The sequence below is a fragment of the Stigmatopora nigra genome, chromosome 12, assembly GCF_051989575.1.
Source record: "Stigmatopora nigra isolate UIUO_SnigA chromosome 12, RoL_Snig_1.1, whole genome shotgun sequence".
Lineage (NCBI taxonomy): Eukaryota > Metazoa > Chordata > Actinopteri > Syngnathiformes > Syngnathidae > Stigmatopora > Stigmatopora nigra.
In genome coordinates, this window is record NC_135519.1 from 5851340 (window position 1) to 5863431 (window position 12092).

The 12092-nt window shown below is 37.5% G+C and overlaps 1 long non-coding RNA gene across 1 annotated transcript; it reads left to right on the plus strand.

Annotated features, from left to right (window-relative positions):
* Positions 1 to 5455: 5455 nt before the first annotated feature.
* LOC144205771 (uncharacterized) lies at positions 5456 to 11243 on the plus strand. Its single transcript, XR_013328225.1, has 3 exons — positions 5456 to 5520; positions 10240 to 10312; positions 10706 to 11243. It is a non-coding gene; the product is annotated as an uncharacterized LOC144205771 (long non-coding RNA).
* Positions 11244 to 12092: the final 849 nt, after the last annotated feature.

Below are 12092 nucleotides of genomic sequence, written 5' to 3' on the forward strand. Positions count from 1 at the left end.
CCATAATATTAAGAAGTACTAGTATTGTTCTGCTTTCTTGATATAGGAAGCTATAAAGAGGACCCAAACACATATAACTTTAGAATTTCTTGAATTCTAAAGTTTAGTATATGCAGTGCACATGGTGTGTAAATGACATTCTTAACTCTCTACTGAACCGTAAGACGATTAGTTTTCAAAATCTATCTGGGTTTGAGCCAATAGAAACTTTTAACAACGGCAGGTCCTGATGGAGAAACTTGAAAGTGAGTCATGGACGTGCTGGGTATTGACTACAAGCCAATTGGATCAAGAATTCCTTGCAGTGTTTGCTTGACAAATGGATAGGATCTCTTGGTGAGGGCAGACGAGAAAAGAACAGTCTTTGGAAAAGCAAGTTTTTGCTTTATAATGGCCCAGTTTCGAACTTTAAACCATTCCGGTATGTGCAAATTTGCATGTTGCTTGAATTTTGTTCTTGTTATTCTTCTTCACAAATTCTTTTCAAAACATTGCAATGCATTGAATCCGGAAATATTGGCTCATGCTTTAATGAAAATTATATCAACATGGGTAACTGCGTTTTGTCAGTGGCGAGAAAAGGTTGGCACCTTGAAAAGTATATCTTGAGCTTAGAAAGTTTGATTAATATATTCAGTTAATTAATGGTAGGGCTTCCACTGTACATTTGTACATGTCTTTCTTTTCCTTAGTAATATATTAATTGAATGATTTGTAGCGTGTTCTGCTTTTAATTGTGTTTTTTTATTACATATAAGTCTCATTGATTGTTTTTTGACAAGCTTGTCATATTAGAGAGATATGAGAGATGGTGTAAGAATTTAGATGATGTGTAAACCCAGCCACCTTTCTTCTCTTTCTACTGACACCACAGCTGCATTGCTGCATATTTCATATGCTTTTGTCATTTTTAATAGAGCATGACTCTGATGGCCTTGTACATCAAATATATATGCAGCTACATTTTTAATAATTATTGTTTTTTGGGACATTTTAAAGAGGGAGATAAGTCTGATGGATCCATTGATCAAATTAAAATGCCAGAGTCAGATTCGCTAATGTTATAGATAAGGAAAATTAAAATGTAACTGTAAAAGAAAGATTGTTTTTCTTGGAACATCCACAGTGTTTCCACTTTTCTTTGTTTTGACTTGACTAAGGGATCAATTGAACGTCAATCAGTTTGACACTGCACACCTGCATTAAATCATATTCCAGTTTTACTTTATGCAATTAATGAAAAAGAACGATACTGTCAGAAAATATTACTTGGAATCTCTCTCAGATATTTGTGTGGGTCATTTTCTTACAAAAAGATTTGTTATCATCCAAATTGACTATCAAAGAAATATGAACAACACATCTGTATATATGCATATTTTAAACCATATTCTTTCGGTATAAACCGTCCATGTTGTAATGCAATTTCTACATTGCAGTGTGAGTATTTGCACATGGCTTTAGGAACGTCCTGGCCTTAAAACTAAGTGAAAGCCATCCCTAAGCATTGATTTTCAGCCTTACATCCATTCAAGATTGCACATATTTGTAAGTTTTATCCAGCAACCAATCTATCCTCCATCCACCTGCTTCTCTAAATCGTTCCAACAAACTGTTGTAGTGAAATTGTTATCATGATGATTACAAGACTCTAGAGAGTCACTCGAAATTTGCATTTGCTGTGCCATCAAATCAATGTTTGCAGTTATAGACAGAAATAACATTCACTGTTGCTAAGAGAAATCTTCCTGTAATTTTTGTCATGGGCTCTCAGATCTGCTTTGAGATAATAGATCAGTCATGAAGTAGGAAAAACATGTAAAATGCTTATATTTGTGAGTTTGGGGTTATTCTTCAGGGCTGAGGTGAAATGATTCATACATAAAGGGTTAATGGAACGACTGGGGTTTATAGGCTCGAAGAGAATTGAGTGGAATAAAGATGAAAGGTCATTATTGCTCACTGGAAAATATGCTTTTGGAGAAAAACCCTGACATTGCCTCTAAGAGGAAAATTACATGTCACACAAGGAGTCTGACCTGCTCCGTCAATAGTCTTTATTCAATTGTTCATGCTGGAGCACCCTGCTGCATTTCTGTAGAACTGATGATGGTCGAGCTCTTTAAAAGAGTAGCTATAATTGCACTCATTTGGTAAAGGTAAATAAGTCATTTTATAAAGTGGGTATATCTGCAACTCAAACAACCAAAGCGGATTAATGTTAATAAACTATTTCAGCTATTGACTCTGATGATATTTCACTACTGGCAAGGGGGACAGTAGACAGAGATAATTGGTTGCCACAAACAACCAATCACGCTCACATACAGAGACAATTTAGAGTGTTGAACCAGTTCTCCATGCATGTTTTTTGGGTTGTGGGCGGAAACTGGAGCACCCAGAGAAACCCCATGCAACCATGGGGAGAACATGCAAACTCCATAAAGGCAGGTCGGAAACCACCAGGGATTGATTCCTCGATCTGAGAACTCTGAGGCGCTTGTACTAGCCATGCTTACTCTGGTTAATTAGTTTGTGGAAGAGAGAAAACACATCATTATAGCTGCAATGTGTGGTAGTCATTTTGCACTTCTGTTTGCTCAAAAGTCGTTTTGGGTCAAGTGATGTGTTGGGTTTTCTCCAAAACTTGTCCCTTTATTGTTTTTACTCATTTAGTGCACATTGCTGCAATTCATTGAATGGCTTCACAAACACATTCTTTGGTTAAATGAAAGGAGCTGAGCAATAATGAGTGGTAATAATCGGAGGCTTTTAAATTCTATTGTTTAACCTAACACTGATTATTAATTCATATTAATTAACCTTCAGTGGTAAATGCTGTAACTGCCTTATCTTTACTTAAGTTTAATGATGTTATCTTAGAAAATAAATGTAGTGAGGCAAAGGATTTTATTATGAAATTATTCCTATTTATTTATCAAGAGTTATTTTTTGAAGTGCTAGAAATCTTAATTTGCTTGTCAAGATTGGACCTCTGTTAAGTGAAGACCTTAGCTGGGTATTTTTCTTAAATGCCGCCTTTAATGTACTGGGTTTCATTGTGAAGGTAGTTTTGCAAATTGTCATTAAGAAATGTGCCTTTTCGTTCAACATTACTTTGATATTTCAGTGGTTAAGGTTGGATTAAATCTTCGGAGAAGGAATGGCAGTATCTATATTGCACAGAAAGGTCAGATGACAAGCTTTGATTGTGAAGAAAATGGTTGTTTTTTATATTGAGTTGAAATTTAATGTAGAAATGTTATCCTTAAAGCAGTCTAAATAAAAGTTTGAGGTGAACCATTGCAGCGCTAATGTCACAGGCAATCAAAGCATCTGCTGTCAAGTCCTTTCCATTCCGGAACAGTACAGCCCAGATCTGTCGCTGGGTTACACAGCAGAGGTAGCAGGTGTTTTCAAATGCACACCCGGGGACCAACTAAGGTCAACAGTTTGAGCTTCTACTGCTTCATTTTGAGAAGGAATGAAAAACATTGACGTGTGACAAGAAAGAAAACAGGAGAGGCACCATATTGACATAAAGTGGGCAGTTGCACGGAAGTAAACAATAAATAAGCTACTGTAAAGTGCATCTGTACTTTGAGTTTTATTGACATCCCCTCTAGTGAACTCTGTAAAAACCTTCCGCCAGGAAAAAAAAAACAAGTGACTCTCGATTTCAACCAAGCTCAGAAAATATCACATCCAATAGTTTAACATAGTTAAAATCGAAGTACCTGCTGAAAAACCATGTAGACCAGGAGTATTTTACGTTAGATGAGATGTGTATTTTGTTTGAACAATTTTATTAGATCTTTACGACATATACTGTATGTTTCAAAAAGCCTGCTAATACTACTTTAGATGGCGGTGTCAGATTTAGTAAAAACCTCAACTCCCTACAGACTGCAGCCGCTGCACGGACGGCCAAGTTCACTGCTATCGTTTAATCTTATCGGATGTGTCCGGTCTCTGTGTGCAGCCATGTGTTTGGAGCAATGGCCAAATGAGCCTTTAACATAAAACATGTCCTCAGTGCTCTCTCCATCGTGTAAGCAAGACCTCGAAAAGAGCTGACTGCTGCAGCCATTTCCAAGACTTTATCACCGAGGTTGCGCCCTCATATCAGAACAAGGATGTCTGATGGCCAATGCGGGGGAAAAATGGATTTAGACTTAATTAAGGACAGAGTTGTAACTCCGCCGGTATATCCCAGGAGTCTACCTTGAACCTGGCAGTCTTCATTATAGTGACATGATATTACAAGGTGCATCTTTTATCGTCCTTTTGTATAGGCTCTGTAATTCTTTTTATCCATAATGTACTCTGAAAATGTTTCCTTATTCCTGATGGTAAGATAGAATATTGATGAATTGAATGTTTAATTTGAGTAAAAGTCTCTTAAGTATTTCAGAACCATTCAGTCCCATTTCGCTTAGATTGAAGGTCAATAGTATATGAGCACATTAGCTTCTCTTCTGACTGTAAGGCAACTCGGAGCGAACCAGAGCTTGCGTATTGCCTTTTGTCATCCCATTTACGCCCCGAGCAGAGCTTGGCCAGCTGCTTCTTCTTGCTAATGGTAGTGCTTGTCTAACTGGTCTTGCCATGGTGAAATGAATGGAGCCAGTTCTTTTGTAGTGAAAGAAATGAAAGTGTAAAAGAGCTCACGGATAGTACTTTTTGTGGAAATAACCAGAACAAAAGATTGACTTGGTTGTTTAATTTGACACTTAACAGATGGGCGGACACTTAAGTAGAACAACTATTTGTGAACAAGCCATTAAAATGTCACTTGACCATGTATCCTTTTTAAAATCTAATCAGTAAAATCACAGGGAAATTGGGTTTCTATTAGACTGCTAAACAAGATGACAGCACAACACTGTTTTCCAGAGGACAAAAAAACACAACAATATGACACTTTTAAAGCTACTGACAACGTGTACGCCAGAATCTACACCATCCTCCAAAATGACACTCCACGATCATTTTTCTAGTCTGCAGTCCAAAGGCACTGGCTTCTCGGTAGTGAGAAAACAAATGGAAGTGCAACAACCTGACTCGCTTAGATGAGCCCATTTTCGCAGTACAAATGTCAGATTACTTTCCAGCTAGACAGAATGATTCGTGATATATCAAATCTGTAACCAAGAGCCTCACATGTGCAGATAAGGGATTCTGCTAAAGCTGCCGAAACAAAGCAGATTTTCTTCACCACTGAGCAGGAAATGTATGTGGAGGCTGGATGAAAAGTTCCTTTGATAGAAGCATGAATGCTTTCTGCAGGGGGTGGTCACAGTCCAATGTGGTTTTATCCACTAGAATGAGGAAAAAGATGTCATATGCAGGACCTCTGCCTCCAGATGAGTTCACTTGAAAATTATACTAGTTATAATATGCCCAGAGACATTAGTGTGAGGGTGACTGTTTGTCCATCTCTTTTTGCCTCCAGATCAGGATGCCCATAATGGACTGGGATAGACTCCAGCACCCCTGAGACCCTTGTGAGGATAAACGGTATGGAAAATGAATGACTGTATTTACCTTTTGAATCCCTCCTACCCCCTACTGATCATGAATAATGGTAATTGTGAGGGGAATAGATAAATTACATTCTTATACAGAAATAACTCAAACTAATGGTAATATGCTATATAAAACATGCAGCAATTAAAAAATAATGAAAGAAATTACATTATTTTTACAATATCAACAAGAGAACAGGCTGTTAACGGATATTTTCATACAGAAAGGTGTAAAATTGTAAGTCTATATTCTCTCGTGTAGTAGTTGGAGAAGAGTCAGTGGGGGAATTTTAAGACCTGTCCACTGTCATCTTCACTAAGACATTGTCCTGGTCAAAAACAACAACTGCCCTCTGTAGACCTGAGCTGAATAATAAAAATGGCAGTCTCAAAGGATAGAGCAGGGGTAGTAAACATTGCAGGCTTTTATTTAGCCTGGCATCGGCAATCTTAAAGTCATCGCTGGTGCACAATCTGAATGCAGAGGCTGTGATGGCCTAGCACAGAGAATTCATTAGCAAACAAATTGCCATCGCTCCATCACCTGCTTCATATCTTTTGATCTCGTCTACATGCAATATAGATATATGCATCGCAGGTAATCAGCTCCACTATGTAGTTTCAGAAATGTTTAATAGTGTCTGGTCCGTGTGGCAAATTGCATTTCAGGAAAGAAGTTTTAAACATTTTTCAAACTGAGGAATGTGAAAATGCAACATATCATTACAAGTGAAAATCAATGGCTGAAAAATTGGATTCTCCCACCAGACTTGGGGTAGAATATAAATCAGACGTATCTTCTCTTGGAGTAATAATGTTCAAGCTTCCTTTCCAATAATGAATGACAGACAGCTAGCTTCTTTTGGCACTAACACTATGGGACAGTCAGTCATGTGGGCATGTGTCCTCCATAGATCTTATAAAAGGGTCTTACTGGGTCAGTACATGTGCACATAGCCGGGCTATGTGCACATGTACTGACCCAGTAAGACCCTTTTATAAGATCTATGGAGGACACATGCCCACATGACTGACTGTCCCATAGTGTTATGCAATATATTCCTATTCCAATATATTCATATTCCTTCAATCACTAACATAGGGGCTAAGCCCCTATGTTAGTGATTGAAGGAATATGAATCAAGAAATGTAAACATTTTATAGATCACTTGTTTGAATGCAAGAAAATGAAATACCTCAATTATTGGAGTATTATCTAAGATGTATTACATTGCATGTGTCACTCTCATCAAAGTTCATTTTAGTCTCATATATCAACCAGACACAATTGTATGACTACTTTTATAATATAATGATATCCAATATGAGTTGTAAAAAGTATTTAGTGTTTTCCCCAAATATAGTACAGTTCAGTGTTTGTCATTTACATGATGCTATGGCTGTGATTACACTGGAAGCTGTTCTTTTTATAGCCGGCCTTTGCAATACTATTGACCTGATTTCCTCCCTTCTATATTAGGAGTCATTCATCCATTTTTTTAGCTTTGAATGAGGGCGAATATTTGAGAGGCTGGCATTGTATGATCGCTGTGAACTCACTTCACAAGCAGTAATTTGACAGATAATCAACAATTCTTCAAAAAAAAAGAGGCTTCTTGCTGTTTATTACCACTCCCAATTGAAATGCACTAGACATAAAAGAAAGGCGATTAAATATTCTGTATTTAAAACAACCACATAAATAGCACCAGTGTCAAGGGGTTCAAGGGATCATTTAGAAACACACACACACACACACACACACACACACACACAGTGAAGAGTGAGATGATAAAGTACACACATGAAAGGCCAGCCCATGGCATAAAAAGTTTTTGTGGTTGTTTAGAGCTGTATTTCTCAACCTTTATTGAGCATAACACATATTTCATATTGAAAAGAATCAAACTACTTGTAAAAATATGTTACAATCTGAGAATATCTTGTCTAAGTGTACAGTATATTAGTGACAACTCGCTATATATTAATACTATGGTTGGGAGTAGTGCATGTGACTTGATGTGTGTGCTATAAAATCTTGTTCAGTGCGACTTAAATCTGCTCAAAGGCACATATCCTTGATCCTTAGCGAAAAAGACATTTCATTTTTATTTGACTTGACATCATAGCAGAATCTCAAAGTGCTTGCAAAACTATTAGAAACTACTTTGACAAGGTCAGCCTTGATTGTGCTGGAGAGGAAAAATCAATAACCTGCAGCGCCTTGGATGGTCTGGCACAGAACTGCACAGCTACGAGGCAGCTGCACATAATGCTCTTTTTTTTAATCTGGGGGACTATATAACATTCATTTATTTTCTGAACTGCTTATCCTCACAAGGGTTACTGGAACCTATCAAAGCCGACTACGGCCAGCCAATCGAAGGGCACAAGGAGACAGGTTGCCATTTACACATATTTACACGCATTTATAGTGCCCAACCAGCCTACCCTGCATGTTTTTGGAATGTGGGAGGAAACCGGAGTACCCGGAGAAAACTCCCTCAAGCCCCGGGAGAACAAGCCAACTTCACACACAATAAAGGCCTACTTGGGATCGAACCCTAACCCCACAACTGTGAGGCCAACGCTCTAACCACTCGCCTACGAGTCCACCGTGATATAAGATGAAAAGTTTAATTTTGCATAAACTAGAGATTTAACAAGGAAATTTGCCCTCATTCTTATCAGCAGCAGTATGAAGGTTGAAAGCCAAGCTGGCAAAGTAATTCTGGAACAAGCTACTACATGTTTATATTGATAAGAAAAAAATCAAGACTGGTATTCTAGGATACATGATGTGACAGGACCTAAGCAGCTTTGCAACAATGCATCATGCAGGCAGCTGAAAAAAGAAAAGATGTGTCATTGAGGTGTCTGTGAGGATAAGATAATCAAACCTCCAATGACCTCCCACAGAAGGCCAATAAATATGCTCCATATTCTGATAACCAGTTTCACACAGAAAGATAATGTCTGCTTTGCCTCTCATCATGAGCATGACGCCATCTCCAATCTTAGCTTGCGATGATTTTCCAAATCCTTCTAATTACTCTATGTGAAGCCAAATGCAAATATAATGCATAATCTTCTGTTACTCAAAACTTGAGTAAGGGAAAACATCTCATTTTCTTTGCATGTGCACATCTGTTTCCCACAGGCTCAGTATGACCTGAATTTACAAATGAGCCAAAAGTGTGTTCTGAATTAGCAATTAGTATTCACACTGCGCAATGCCAGTATCATATTTAATGGCCTAATGTCTTAAAAGTATATGCAACCATTTACAGCTCATCTTCAATTCAAATGAGCTTTTTACATTGTTTTGAAAGAGCCAATTCAATTTTATTGCATCTGACGCCATGAAAAAATACAATACTTGTTTAAAATATAATGTGTGGCACAAAAGTGTAAATTGAGTTTAACAAAGATGAATATATAATAAACAATAATTCCGTTGTTTTATGTTTTTGAGCCATGAATTGGAATATAATCCTTGCAGCCTGATCCAAAAATTCAGTACAAATTTATTTTGTTGTCCTTGTTTCTGAATTTTGAGGAAATTCTTCTTTAAATTATTATGCTTAATCTGAGGAATCTCCTATAATATTAATGAATTTTAGATTTATCATAACATTTTCTTCAAATTACCAAGTAAGTACCACTTTCCACTTTCACATTTCCAGCATGTAATCTAAGGTTTCTGGAGGCTGTTAAGTGTCTGTGAAAGAAAAGAAAAAAAAATGCACTTGCAGCAGTGAACTCACTGACCCAGTAACAGGCTGCCTGTGTATTATTGGCATTGAGACAATTCTCAGTCTACACGTAATTGCTGACCCAACACAAACACATATTGAAGTAAAACATTTTTCAATTTGAGCACTTTCACCGTTGCGCACAGAATGAATGGCTTTGATGACTTATAGCAGGCAGGCTTCCACTAGTAAACATCTTTGGCTTAGATAATAACCAATGGTCTGTTTACTGTATTTCTTACAAATACACATTTTCAGGAAAAAAATAAGTAGAATTTCTTGCAGTACCCTGCAATGTTTATTTGACATTATTTATTATGTTTCTCAAATCATATCATAGCTTCATTTTAGGAACAAAACAAACTAAGTAGTTATTTGCTAAAGGATCGACTTGAGCACATTTTTAGAAGATAGTTCTTGACAAACTTTATTCCAATCTGTCCACTCATAATGTAAAACTAGAAATTTTCATTAGAATCCTCAACAAAAAGGACAAGGGCGAAGTGAGTTACCTTTTGAACCCTACCCAGTAATTTAAAAAGTTCCTTATTGGCTGGATATGACATAAATGTATGTTTGGTGAAGAGCCAGAGAAAATCTGTTAGACAAGATGCACCTTCGACGGAATAAACATTTGCCAAGAAAGGTGCCCTCCTGTTATTGTCCTGGGAAATCTAAATGCAAAAGGATTCCTTTCAATAAAGGTTTCCAACCTGGCACATCTCGGGACACTGAGGAGAGATGGCAAACAGGCACTGGCACTTCTACCTTAATGGGCATTTTGATAGCAGTGGACATTTCCCCTAATGTTGGCCTGTGTCCAGAGCTGTCCTTTGTAGCTCAGCAGTCAGACCAGGTCAGCCTTTAGACAAGATGCCATGAGCCATTTTGCAATGTTTCTCTGGCTGATATTGATATAGAATGGTTTTGAAGCTCTGCCTCTCTTGTCTCTCCAGGCTCTATTGTCTAGAGTGGAAGTACAATGAATGTCCCGGGAAGAGTGTGGAAGATAGTCGGGAGGCGAATTAGGTAAGACTTCCATTAAATGGATCAAGAATTACAATGTTCAAAAGTTAAATTAAATAAAGAAAGTAAATACAAACAACAAAACAAGACATATGTAGTTTGTAGACAGGCTGCAAATTTGTGGGAGATAGGTATAACTATTGGAATGCCAAAATTCCACCTTCCAATTAAAATGGAGGGAAAAAATGCACTCCTGTACAAGTTCTTTTTTCAATCTGCTGCATAGAAATGCAGACGATAATATGTTTAAACTGTGTCTGGCTTCTCTCCAGAGATGGAGACATGTTGAGTGACAGTAGCTGGCTTATTATACATGTATAATAAGAAATAGCAGAGTCTGTGTTCACAGCTTTAGTGGTGAATGACACTTTGTTTTACACTTTGTCTGTGTTTAAGGAAGGTTTCGTTGATGCGGACAGACTTGAAGGTTCATTGGAGTTTTTCCTCCTCATCATAACAGATGTCCTAGCAACAGCATCAAAAAGGTCGGCAAAATCAGGCAATCACTTCAGTTATCGTGTGAATGATTCTTTAAGATAATAATAATGATAAATCGACATTCTGGTTCATCCGGTTCAATTTGCTTGGGTCTGGTATTAGTAAGATTTAATGGTTTAGCTCGCACATTTATTTATTTTATCACTCACTGTGAGGTATCACCTAAAGTAAACGCACTGCAACCATTGCACAACATCAATCCAAATGAATTCAAATTAATGCATAGTCCTCTACAGTAACTCTGCATAGCTTTACAGAGGTCAGTTCATTAACCTGGTGGTTTGTTTCACAAAGGATTTTGTTTCCCACACGGATTTCGAAAAAAAAGTCAATACCAGAAGACAGTAAAAAATATCGAGGCTTCCTGACAAAACGCTTGTCACATAAATTACAGGAAAACCAAATACACTTATCCACTGTCTTTTCCTTTTAGCTCGTTAAAAAGATAAGCAAAATTTTACTCATCATGAAGAATGTCTAAACCATGCACATACTAGGAAATATGGAATACAAATACAATACCACTGATAATACCAGTGAAATATTGTTTCTAAGCTATTTATACATTGAGCCATGTACCTCATACCCAGCAGTCTGGCTGAATTTAACAGGCAAAACAACCATATATTACTTTTTGGGTCTGTGTCCTCCACTTTGAACCTTGGAAAGGAGCAGACCGTTTTATTCGTCTCGTTGTGTGCTGGTTACAAGCTTCTTGGTCCAGTGACTTTGACAGCTTGGGAGTAAAGAAAAGGGACATTAAGACACTGCTGTTAAACATGAAGCTTTATTGTGTCCATGTCGTAAGTGAACGTGAAGAATGAAGTCACATTTACATTAAATAGCTGTCCCGGCCGGCTATGGTGTCATGATGAAGAAAAGATCCAATGAAAAAGATAATGTTTTAATGATGACGAGGCTGAAGTTTTTATATGATGTTGACTTTTCTGTACATTACACATGAGACAGTGTTACAGCAAGTGTAGTTGCAATTGCAACAGTTGAGGTAAGTTCCTCAGAGGCTATTGGCTCGTGTCCAAATTGTACAACCTTGAGTCCCTTTGAATGTTTACGTTATCACTTTTCATCATCTACTAACAGCACTTGACAGCTTTTACAAGTTTAGCACAGACTGAACGGCTTTGAGGTTGTCAATTAACAGTATGGCTCCAATCACTTTATCTTTTCCACAATATTTTTCAGCCTGGAAAAAACAGGATTTTTCTTCTATTTGTTCTAAGGGGCGTGGTCAGCAAACCAATGTCACAAGCCCAAGATGGATAGC